The following is an 8,780-nucleotide window of genomic DNA, read 5'->3' on the forward strand; positions in this document are numbered from 1 at the left end:
TTATTAGCTGTACAGGAGTCTGCGCTGTTGTGTTATCCCTTGGCCATGCGCTGTTTGTGCTGCCCGTCTTCTGACATCATTTCATGTCGGCTGGTGCGGTTCGCGATGCCCATGAATCCCAGCCCAGCAGTATCTTTACATTGTTTCACACTGCGGGGCTGGGATTCATGGCCTTGCGCAGTACATATGTTCGCCTCTCACTCGTGTCCTTACACCTGCTACAGACTGTGCGGCGTCAGCTGATCCCTTATCGCATGCCACGGCCATGAAGCCATACAGTCTGAAGAAGGCGGAAGGAGATGAGTGACAGGCGAAGATATGCACTGCTCATGCCCGTCAATCACACCCTTGCAGTCAAAATAAATAAGACATCGAGGGGCGTTGTGCCGGGCAGGGCGGCGGCAGAGGCGCAGCCAGCCAAACAATGATGTCAGAAGAAGGGCTGCGCTACCAAGGGGGTCGCTGCGTGTTATTAAAAAGGAAAGTCACACCTCAGGGACGGTTTAATGGTCTCAGGGGACACATTTTAGACGTGTTGTGTTCGGCAAGTGCAAGGAGAGTAACTTAATGAGCCACCTTGTACAAATGCAGCATTACGGCTGTACAAGGTGGCTGTTATACATACAAACACCTGGGGGGGACCCCTTCAATTTCAGTTCTTGTGTCTGCGTGGCTTTTGCAGGACACTTTGCCAGCTACACAGCAGGGGAACAGCTGGCGGTGCTGAACCCCACTGACACATTGGCTGGTGTTTCTCTCTGTGCAGCCAGCACTTCCGGGCGCCAACTGGCGGTGTTAGAGCCCAGGGTCAGCAGGAGGAGAGGGAGCAGAGTGTAGGTCGAAGCCTGCACTGGCGGCAGCTTTGTGTCTGCGTGGCTTTTGCAGGACACGTTGCCAGCTACACAGCAGGGGAACAGCTGGCGTTGCTGAACCCCACTGACACATTGGCGAGGTGTTTGGCTCTGTGCAGCTAGCACTTCCGGGCAGCAACTGGCAGTGTTAGAGCCCAGGGTCAGCAGGAGGAGCAGAGGGAGCAGAGTGTAGGCCGAAGCCTGCACTGGAGCAAGTTGAAAGGGAACCTTTAACCCCCACCCCAGGCGTTTGTTGCTGAAAGAGCCATCTTGTACAGCACGAATGATGCAAAAGGAAAAGGTGGCTCTTTTAATTATGCTCCTTTCAAAGGCTGAACTAGACACTTATGAAATGTGTCCCCTCACACCGTTAAACCGTCCCGGAGGTGGGACTTTCCTTTGTAATGTGACGCAGCCCAGCCGTCATTCCTACCCCCTTGGTGCCATGCGCCACCTCCTCAGCGTTGCTTGATTCCATCCCGGAGCCTGTGCTGTTATGTTATCCCTTGGCCAGGCGCACTTTGCGGTGCCCGTCTTCTGACATCATTTTGTGTCAGGCTGGCTGCGCCTGTGCGGCCGCGCTGGCCGAGATCCCGCCTCGCAGTGTCGTCTAATGTAATCCCACCGCGGGCCTGGGATCCATGGCCATGCGCAGTGCATATCCTCGCCTCTCACTCCCTCCGGCTTCTTCAGACTGTGCGGTGTCACGGCCGTGGCATGCTATTAGGGATCAGCTGACGGCACACAGTCTGAAGAAGGTGGAGGGAGATGAGTGAGATGCGGAGGTGAAGATATGCACTGCGCATGCCCATGGATCCCAGGCCCGCAGTGTGATTAAATCAGAAGACACTGCGAGGCGGGATCTCGGCCAGCGCGGCCGCACAGGCGCAGCCAGCCTGACACCAAATGATGTCAGAAGACGGGCACCGCAAAGTGTGCCTGGCCAAGGGATAACATAACAGCGCTGGCTCCGAGACAGAATTAAACAACGCGGAGGAGGCGGCGCACGTCGCCAAGGGGGTAGGAATGACGGGTGTGCTGCGTCACATTACAAAGGAAAGTCCCACCTCTGGGATGGTTTTATGGTATCAGTGGACACACTTTAAATGTGTTAAGTTCTGCGTGTGCAAGGAGCTAAACAAAAATAGTTACCTTTTCCTTGTGCAGCATAACTGCTGCACAAGGTGGCTATTTCAGTAACAAACGCCTGGGGGGGGGACAGGTTCCCTTACATTTCAGTTGTTGTGTCAGCGTGGCGGTCGCAGGACACATTGCCGGCTACGCAGCTGGGGATCAGCTGACGTTACTGACACCCAATAACACTGGGTCGTATGTTTTGACTGTGCAGACGGCACTTCTGAGCCTCAACTGGCGGTGTTGGAGCCCAGGAATTACAGTTCAGGTGGTAGAAAGATGAACACAACAGGAGACCTGGATACTGTAGACAGTCACCTAATTATTTAATCAGGAAGAGGAGTGGCAAATTCCTGTGAGATCCAGGCCTGGTTCATTTTCAGGAAAGTAAGCCAGGCAATGTTATCGGAGGATAGTCGCATGCGACGGTCAGTTAGTACACCACCTGCAGCACTAAAGACGCGTTCCGATAATACACTAGCCGCAGGGCAAGCCAGCACCTCCAATGCATACTGGCTTAGCTCTGGCCATGTATCCAGCTTAGAGACCCAAAACTTGAAAGGGGAAGAGCCGTCTGGGAGTACAGCAAGAGGGCAAGACATGTAGTCTGTCACCATCTGACGGAACCGTTGCCTCCTGCTGACTGGAGCCGTCTGTGATGGTGTAGACATTTGTGGCGGGCACACAAAACTGTACCACAGTTGGGCCATACTGGTCTTGCCTTGGGCAGAGGCACTGCTTTTGCTCCCTCTTTGTGCAGAGCCTCCTCCACTGCCTGGACGCACTGAGCTGCTTTGTAAAGCACTAGCAGCACTTCTCTCAGTTGGACTGGAGAAGATAATGGAATTCACCAGTGTGTCTTGGTACTCCCGCATTTTACGCTCCCGGTTCAACGGTGTGATGAGGCTTTGTACTTTGTCCCAGTAGCGAGGATCGAGGAGGGTGAACACCCAATAATCAGACATGTTGAGAATGTGGGCGATGCGGCGGTCGTTTCTCAGGCACTGCAGCATGTAATCAACCATGTGCTGCAGACTGCCAACTGGCCAAGAAACGCTGTCCCCTGCTTGAGGCGTGATCTCTGCCCGCTCGTCATCACCTCACCCTCGCTGTACATACTGACTACTGGACAATTGTGTAACTCCCTCCTCTGGACGGATGTCTTCCTCCTCCATTGACTCCTTCTCATCCTCCTCACAAAGTGTCCCCTGCCTATGCGTTTGTGAGGAACCACGTGGCGCTGACTATCCAGAAGATGATGGAAATGGTGAATCCTCATCCTCCACCTCTTCCACAACATCATCCCTTAGCGCTTGCAGTGATTTTTCAAGCAGGCAGATAAGGGGGACAGTCATGCTGACTAGTGCATCATCTGCACTCGCCATCCGCGTAGAATAATCGAAGGGACGCAAAACCTGGCAGACGTCCTTCATAGTGGCCCACTCTGTGGTTGTGAAGTCTGAACGGCGCGGAGTGCGACTTCTTTGCGCCTGATGCATCTGGTACTCCTTTACTGCTTGCTGCTGCTCACACAACCGCTCCAACATATGTAACTTGGAATTCCACCTGGTAGGTAGGTCACATATGATGCGATGTTCCGGAAGGCGGAATCGGCGCTGCAGAGCCGCAATGCGCGATTTTGCCGTGCTGGAACGCCACAAGTGAGCACACTCTAGGCGGACCTTGTGCAGCAGTGCATCAAGATCCGGATAGTCTCTCAAAAAACTCTGCACGACCAAGTTGAGCACATGTGCCAGACATGAGATGTGAGTGAGGTTGCCGAGGCCCAGAGCTGCCACCAGATTTCGGCCATTATCACACACTACCATGCCTGGCTGGAGATTCGCTGCCACAAACCACACATCCCTCTCCTGCTTGATGGCATTCCAGAGCTCCTGCGCTGTGTGGCTTCGATTCCCCAAAGAAATTAATTTCAAGACGGCCTGTTGACGTTTGGCCACGGCTGTGCTCATGTCGGTCATAACAGGTAAACGTTCACGGGTCCATGTGGAGGTGGACTGTGACGGCTCCTGCAGCGATGATTCTGAGGAACTTGTGTAAGAGGAGGAGTCAATGCGTACAGACTGGATTCCTGCAATTCCTTGGAGTGGGCAGGACACGTCCTGCGCCACTCGCACGATCTGTACCCAGCTCAACAACATTAACCCAATGGGCAGTGAGGGAAAGGTATCGCCCCTGTCCATGTTGACTGGTCCACGCATCGGTGGTGAGGTGGACCTTGCTACTGACGGCGTTCAGTAGCGCGTGTTTTATGTGTCCCTCCACATGCTTGTGCAGGGCAGAGACGGCTTGCCTGCTGAAATAAAAGCGGCTGGGCATATTGTACTGTGGGACTGCCAATTACATCAAGTCATGGAAGCTGTCAGTCTCCACCAGCCTGAATGACAGCATTTCCAGTGACAGAAGTTTGGCAATGCCTGCAGTCAGAGCCTGTGCTCGTGGGTGGTTTGCCGAGAAAGGCCGCCTTTTCTCCCATGCCTGTACTACCGATGGCTGTAGACTGGGCTGGGAGAGTGAGGATGACTGGGAACGTGGTGCTGCGGGTGGAATTACAGTGGGTCTCTGGACAACAGTGCCAGAGGTTCTTCCATGGCGATCCTGGGAGGAAGCCGAACCAGCTGTGTGTGAGCTGGAGGAAGAGGCAACACGAGCTGAAGAGGTGGTAGCTGCCGCTGTTGGTTGGCCTAGCTCTTCAGTGTGTTTCTGTAACTCTGCCGCGTGCCTGGTCCGCACATGTTTCCACATGTTGGAGGTATTGAGGTTGCTGACATTTCTCCCTCTTTTGACTTTGTGATGACACACCTTGCATTTGACATAGCAAATGTCATCTGCAACTGTGTCAAAAAAGGATCAGGCACTGCAAGTCTTGGGAGCGCCCTTTTTGGCTTTTGGAAGAGACACGCTCCTAACGGGTGCCAAAGTGGAGACTACAGGATCTGCAGTCTTCCCCCTCCCTCTCCCTCTTTGGCCCATTCGGGGAATCTCTTCCTCAGAGCTACTCCCACCACCTTCCTGTCCCTCACGCCACGATGGGTCAAGGACCTCATCATCTACACTACCCTCTGCCACCAACTGCTCCTCCTGGGTAGTCTCAGCAGCAGAGCACTCACCAGAAAGTGGCACCTGAGTGTCATCAGCGGATGTGTTCTGCGATGTGGTGAACGGAGGCACTGGCCCACCCGCCTCTTCAGAGGAAGAGAGAAAAAGCTGTTGGGCATCACTGCACCCTGCCTCTTCTTCCATTTCTCCAATGCTGCTTGGCTGGCCCCCTGTTTCCAAGCCAAGAGATTCAGAGAACAGAAGTAGAGACGGCTCCTGTCCTGGGCTCTCTGTCTGCCTGGGCAATTTGGCAGGTGGCGAAGAGACAGATGGGTGCTCTCCAGTGATCTGTGTCTGAGAGGATGTGGCACTAGTTGAAGTCGATGCGTTAGCTGCCATCCATCCGACAGCGGCTTCAATTTGGTCTTCACGCAGCAGCGGTTTATGGCGCTCTCCGACAAAGCTGCGCATGAAGGACTGTTCCCTGCTGAAACTGGGTGATGATGAGTCACCGGTGCCCACAGCAGGCACAGAGTCCCCACGTCCTCTCCCTGCTCCGCGCCCACGCCCACGTGCCTTACTCCCTGCCTTCTTCATCTTGGTTGACTGATAAAGATAAGCAGAAAAGTACTAACGGCTTAGTGTGCTTATTCCTGAACAGCTCCTAACAGGTATAAGAAACACTAATTTTCTAAAGTGTGGACTAGACTTTAATATGAGCTAATGTGGCCTACACAACTTTAAAGTGGTGTGTTTGGTGAACTTTATTCTTTATTTATTTTTTTGGGGATGAACTGACAACAGGGAGAGCTGCACTCACACGGAGACCGTGCAGACATCCGTAAACGGCGCTGCAAGGCCCCCAAAACCTCCTCTACGTTATCCTATGTAGTGTTTTTCCACAATTTAGCTTGATACGGGTGGAAAGCCACTAATAGGAATTATTTGAAAAAATGTGCAGCGGGCTGCACTATTTGCAAAAAAGGACAATGGAATGGATAGAACTGTATGAGTCAGTGAACCACCCTGAGCTGGATACAACCGGCTGTGGCTGCACACAGACTACAGGGCGAGCTGCACTCACAGGGAGACCATGCAGACAGCCATAAACGGCGCTGCAAGGCCCCAAAAACCTCGTCTACGTTATCCTATGTAGTGTTTTTCCACAATTTAGCTGGATACGGGTGGAAAGCCACTAATAGGAATTATTTGAAAAAATGTGCAGCGGGCTGCACTATTTGCAAAAAAGGACAATGGAATGGATAGAACTGTATGAGTCAGTGAACCACCCTGAGCTGGATACAACCGGCTGTGGCTGCACACAGACTACAGGGTGAGCTGCACTCACACGGAGACCGTGCAGACAGCCGTAAACGGCGCTGCAAGCCCCCAAAAACCTCCTCTGCGTTATCCTATGTAGTGTTTTTCCACAATTTAGCTGGATACAGGTGGAAAGCCACTAATAGGAATTATTTGAAAAAATGTGCAGCGGGCTGCACTATTTGCAAAAAAGGACAATGGAATGGATAGAACTGTATAAGTCAGTGAACCACCCTGAGCTGGAAACAACCGGCTGTGGCTGGTCACAGACTACAGGGCGAGCTGCACTCACACGGAGACCGTGCAGACAGCCGTAAACGGCGCTGCAAGGCCCCAAAAACCTCCTCTACGTTATCCTATGTAGTGTTTTTCCACAATTTAGCTGGATACGGGTGGAAAGCCACTAATAGGAATTATTTGAAAAAATGTGCAGCGGGCTGCACTATTTGCAAAAAAGGACAATGGAATGGATAGAACTGTATGAGTCAGTGAACCACCCTGAGCTGGATACAACCGGCTGTGGCTGCACACAGACTACAGGGCAAGCTGCACTCACACGGAGACCGTGCAGACAGCCGTAAACGGCGCTGCAAGGCCCCAAAAACCTTGTCTACGTTATCCTATGTAGTGTTTTTCCACAATTTAGCTGGATACGGGTGGAAAGCCACTAATAGGAATTATTTTTAAAAATGTGCAGTGGGCTGCACTATTTGCAAAAAAGGACAATGGAATGGATAGAACTGTATGAGTCAGTGAACCACCCTGAGCTGGATACAACCGGCTGTGGCTGCACACAGGCTACAGGGCGAGCTGCACTCACAGGGAGACCGTGCAGACAGCCATAAACGGCGCTGCAAGGCCCAAAAAAACTACTCTAGGTTATCCTATGTAGTGTTTTTCCACAATTTAGCTGGATACGGGTGGAAAGTCACTAATAGGAATTATTTGAAAAAAATGTGCAGCAGCCTGCACTACTTGCAAAAAAGGACAATGGAAAGGATAGAACAGTATGATGCAGTGAACCACCCTGACCTGAATACAACCAGCTATGGCTGCACACAGACTAGAGAGTGGGCTGCACTCACACACACACAGAGACCTTGCAGATCGCTGTGAAAACAGCGCTGCGAGGCAAAAGCAAGGTGAACACACAGCGGTTGCTAAATTAGCCTGGGAAAAGCACAAAGAAACAAATCGCTATCTCAACTGGCCCTCAGTCAGAACACAGCGTCCTGTCACTAACTGAATTCACAGCAGAGTGAGCCAGAAAGGGCGGCAGCAATTTTTATAGTGCATCATGACATCATTTCAGCAGCCAATCACAGCCTTGCCAGTAGTTACATGCCCACCATGCTGAACAGGATGTGCCCACACTTGGAATCATTCCTCATTGGCTGAATTCGTGCAGTTTGAATCCTGGGAACTTCCGATTCCGATATCCGATATGCGGCAAGTATCGGATCTCGGTATCGGAATTCCGATACCGCAAATATCGGCCGATACCCGATACTTGCGGTATCGGAATGCTCAACACTAATCGTGGATCCAAGAGGCAGGCCAACCAGTAATCGTCATCGGCCATCATTTTTATAATGCGGGGGTCCCTTTTTAGGATACGCAAGGCATAATCAGCCATGTGGGCCAATGTTCCAGGTGTCAATTCACTGCTTATGCTGGGTTGAGGAGCACTTTCTTGCATATCAACATCACTTGTCTCCCGCAAAAACCCTGTACCTGACCTTGCAACGCCACCAGTCTCTATTGCCCCCTGAGAAGCATCCTCCTCCCATAAATATTCATCCCCATCCTCCTCCTCCTCTTCATCCACCACCTCATCCAGGAGAGTTCCCTGAGCAGACAATGGCTGACTGTCATCAAGGCTTCCCTCCCTCTCGGCCGCAGACGCCTGCTCCTTAATGTGCGTCAAACTTTGCATCAGCAGACGCATTAGTGGGATGCTCATGCTTATGATGGCATCATCTGCACTTACCAGCCGTGTGCATTCCTCAAAACACTGAAGGACTTGACAGAGGTCTTATAGCTTTGACCACTGCACACCAGACAACTCCATATCTGCCATCCAACTGCCTGCCCGTGTATGTGTATCCTCCCACAAATACATTACAGTACGCCTCTGTTCACACAGCCTCTGAAGCATGTGCAGTGTGGAGTTCCACCTTGTTGCAACGTCGATTATTAGGCGGTGCTGGGGAAGCTTCAGCAATCACAGATGGTTCAACATACGGCTGGAGTGTACGGGCGACTGGCGGATGTGCGAACAAAGTCTTCGTCAGGAAGCACTGCACCACCAGGTTCAAGGTGTGAGCCAGGCAAGGTATGTGTTTCAGTTCTGAAAGGGCTATGGCAGAAATAAAATTCCTTCCGTTATCACTGACTACCTTAAATAGAAAATAC

This window comes from Ranitomeya variabilis, chromosome 3 (genome assembly GCF_051348905.1).
Source record: "Ranitomeya variabilis isolate aRanVar5 chromosome 3, aRanVar5.hap1, whole genome shotgun sequence".
Lineage (NCBI taxonomy): Eukaryota > Metazoa > Chordata > Amphibia > Anura > Dendrobatidae > Ranitomeya > Ranitomeya variabilis.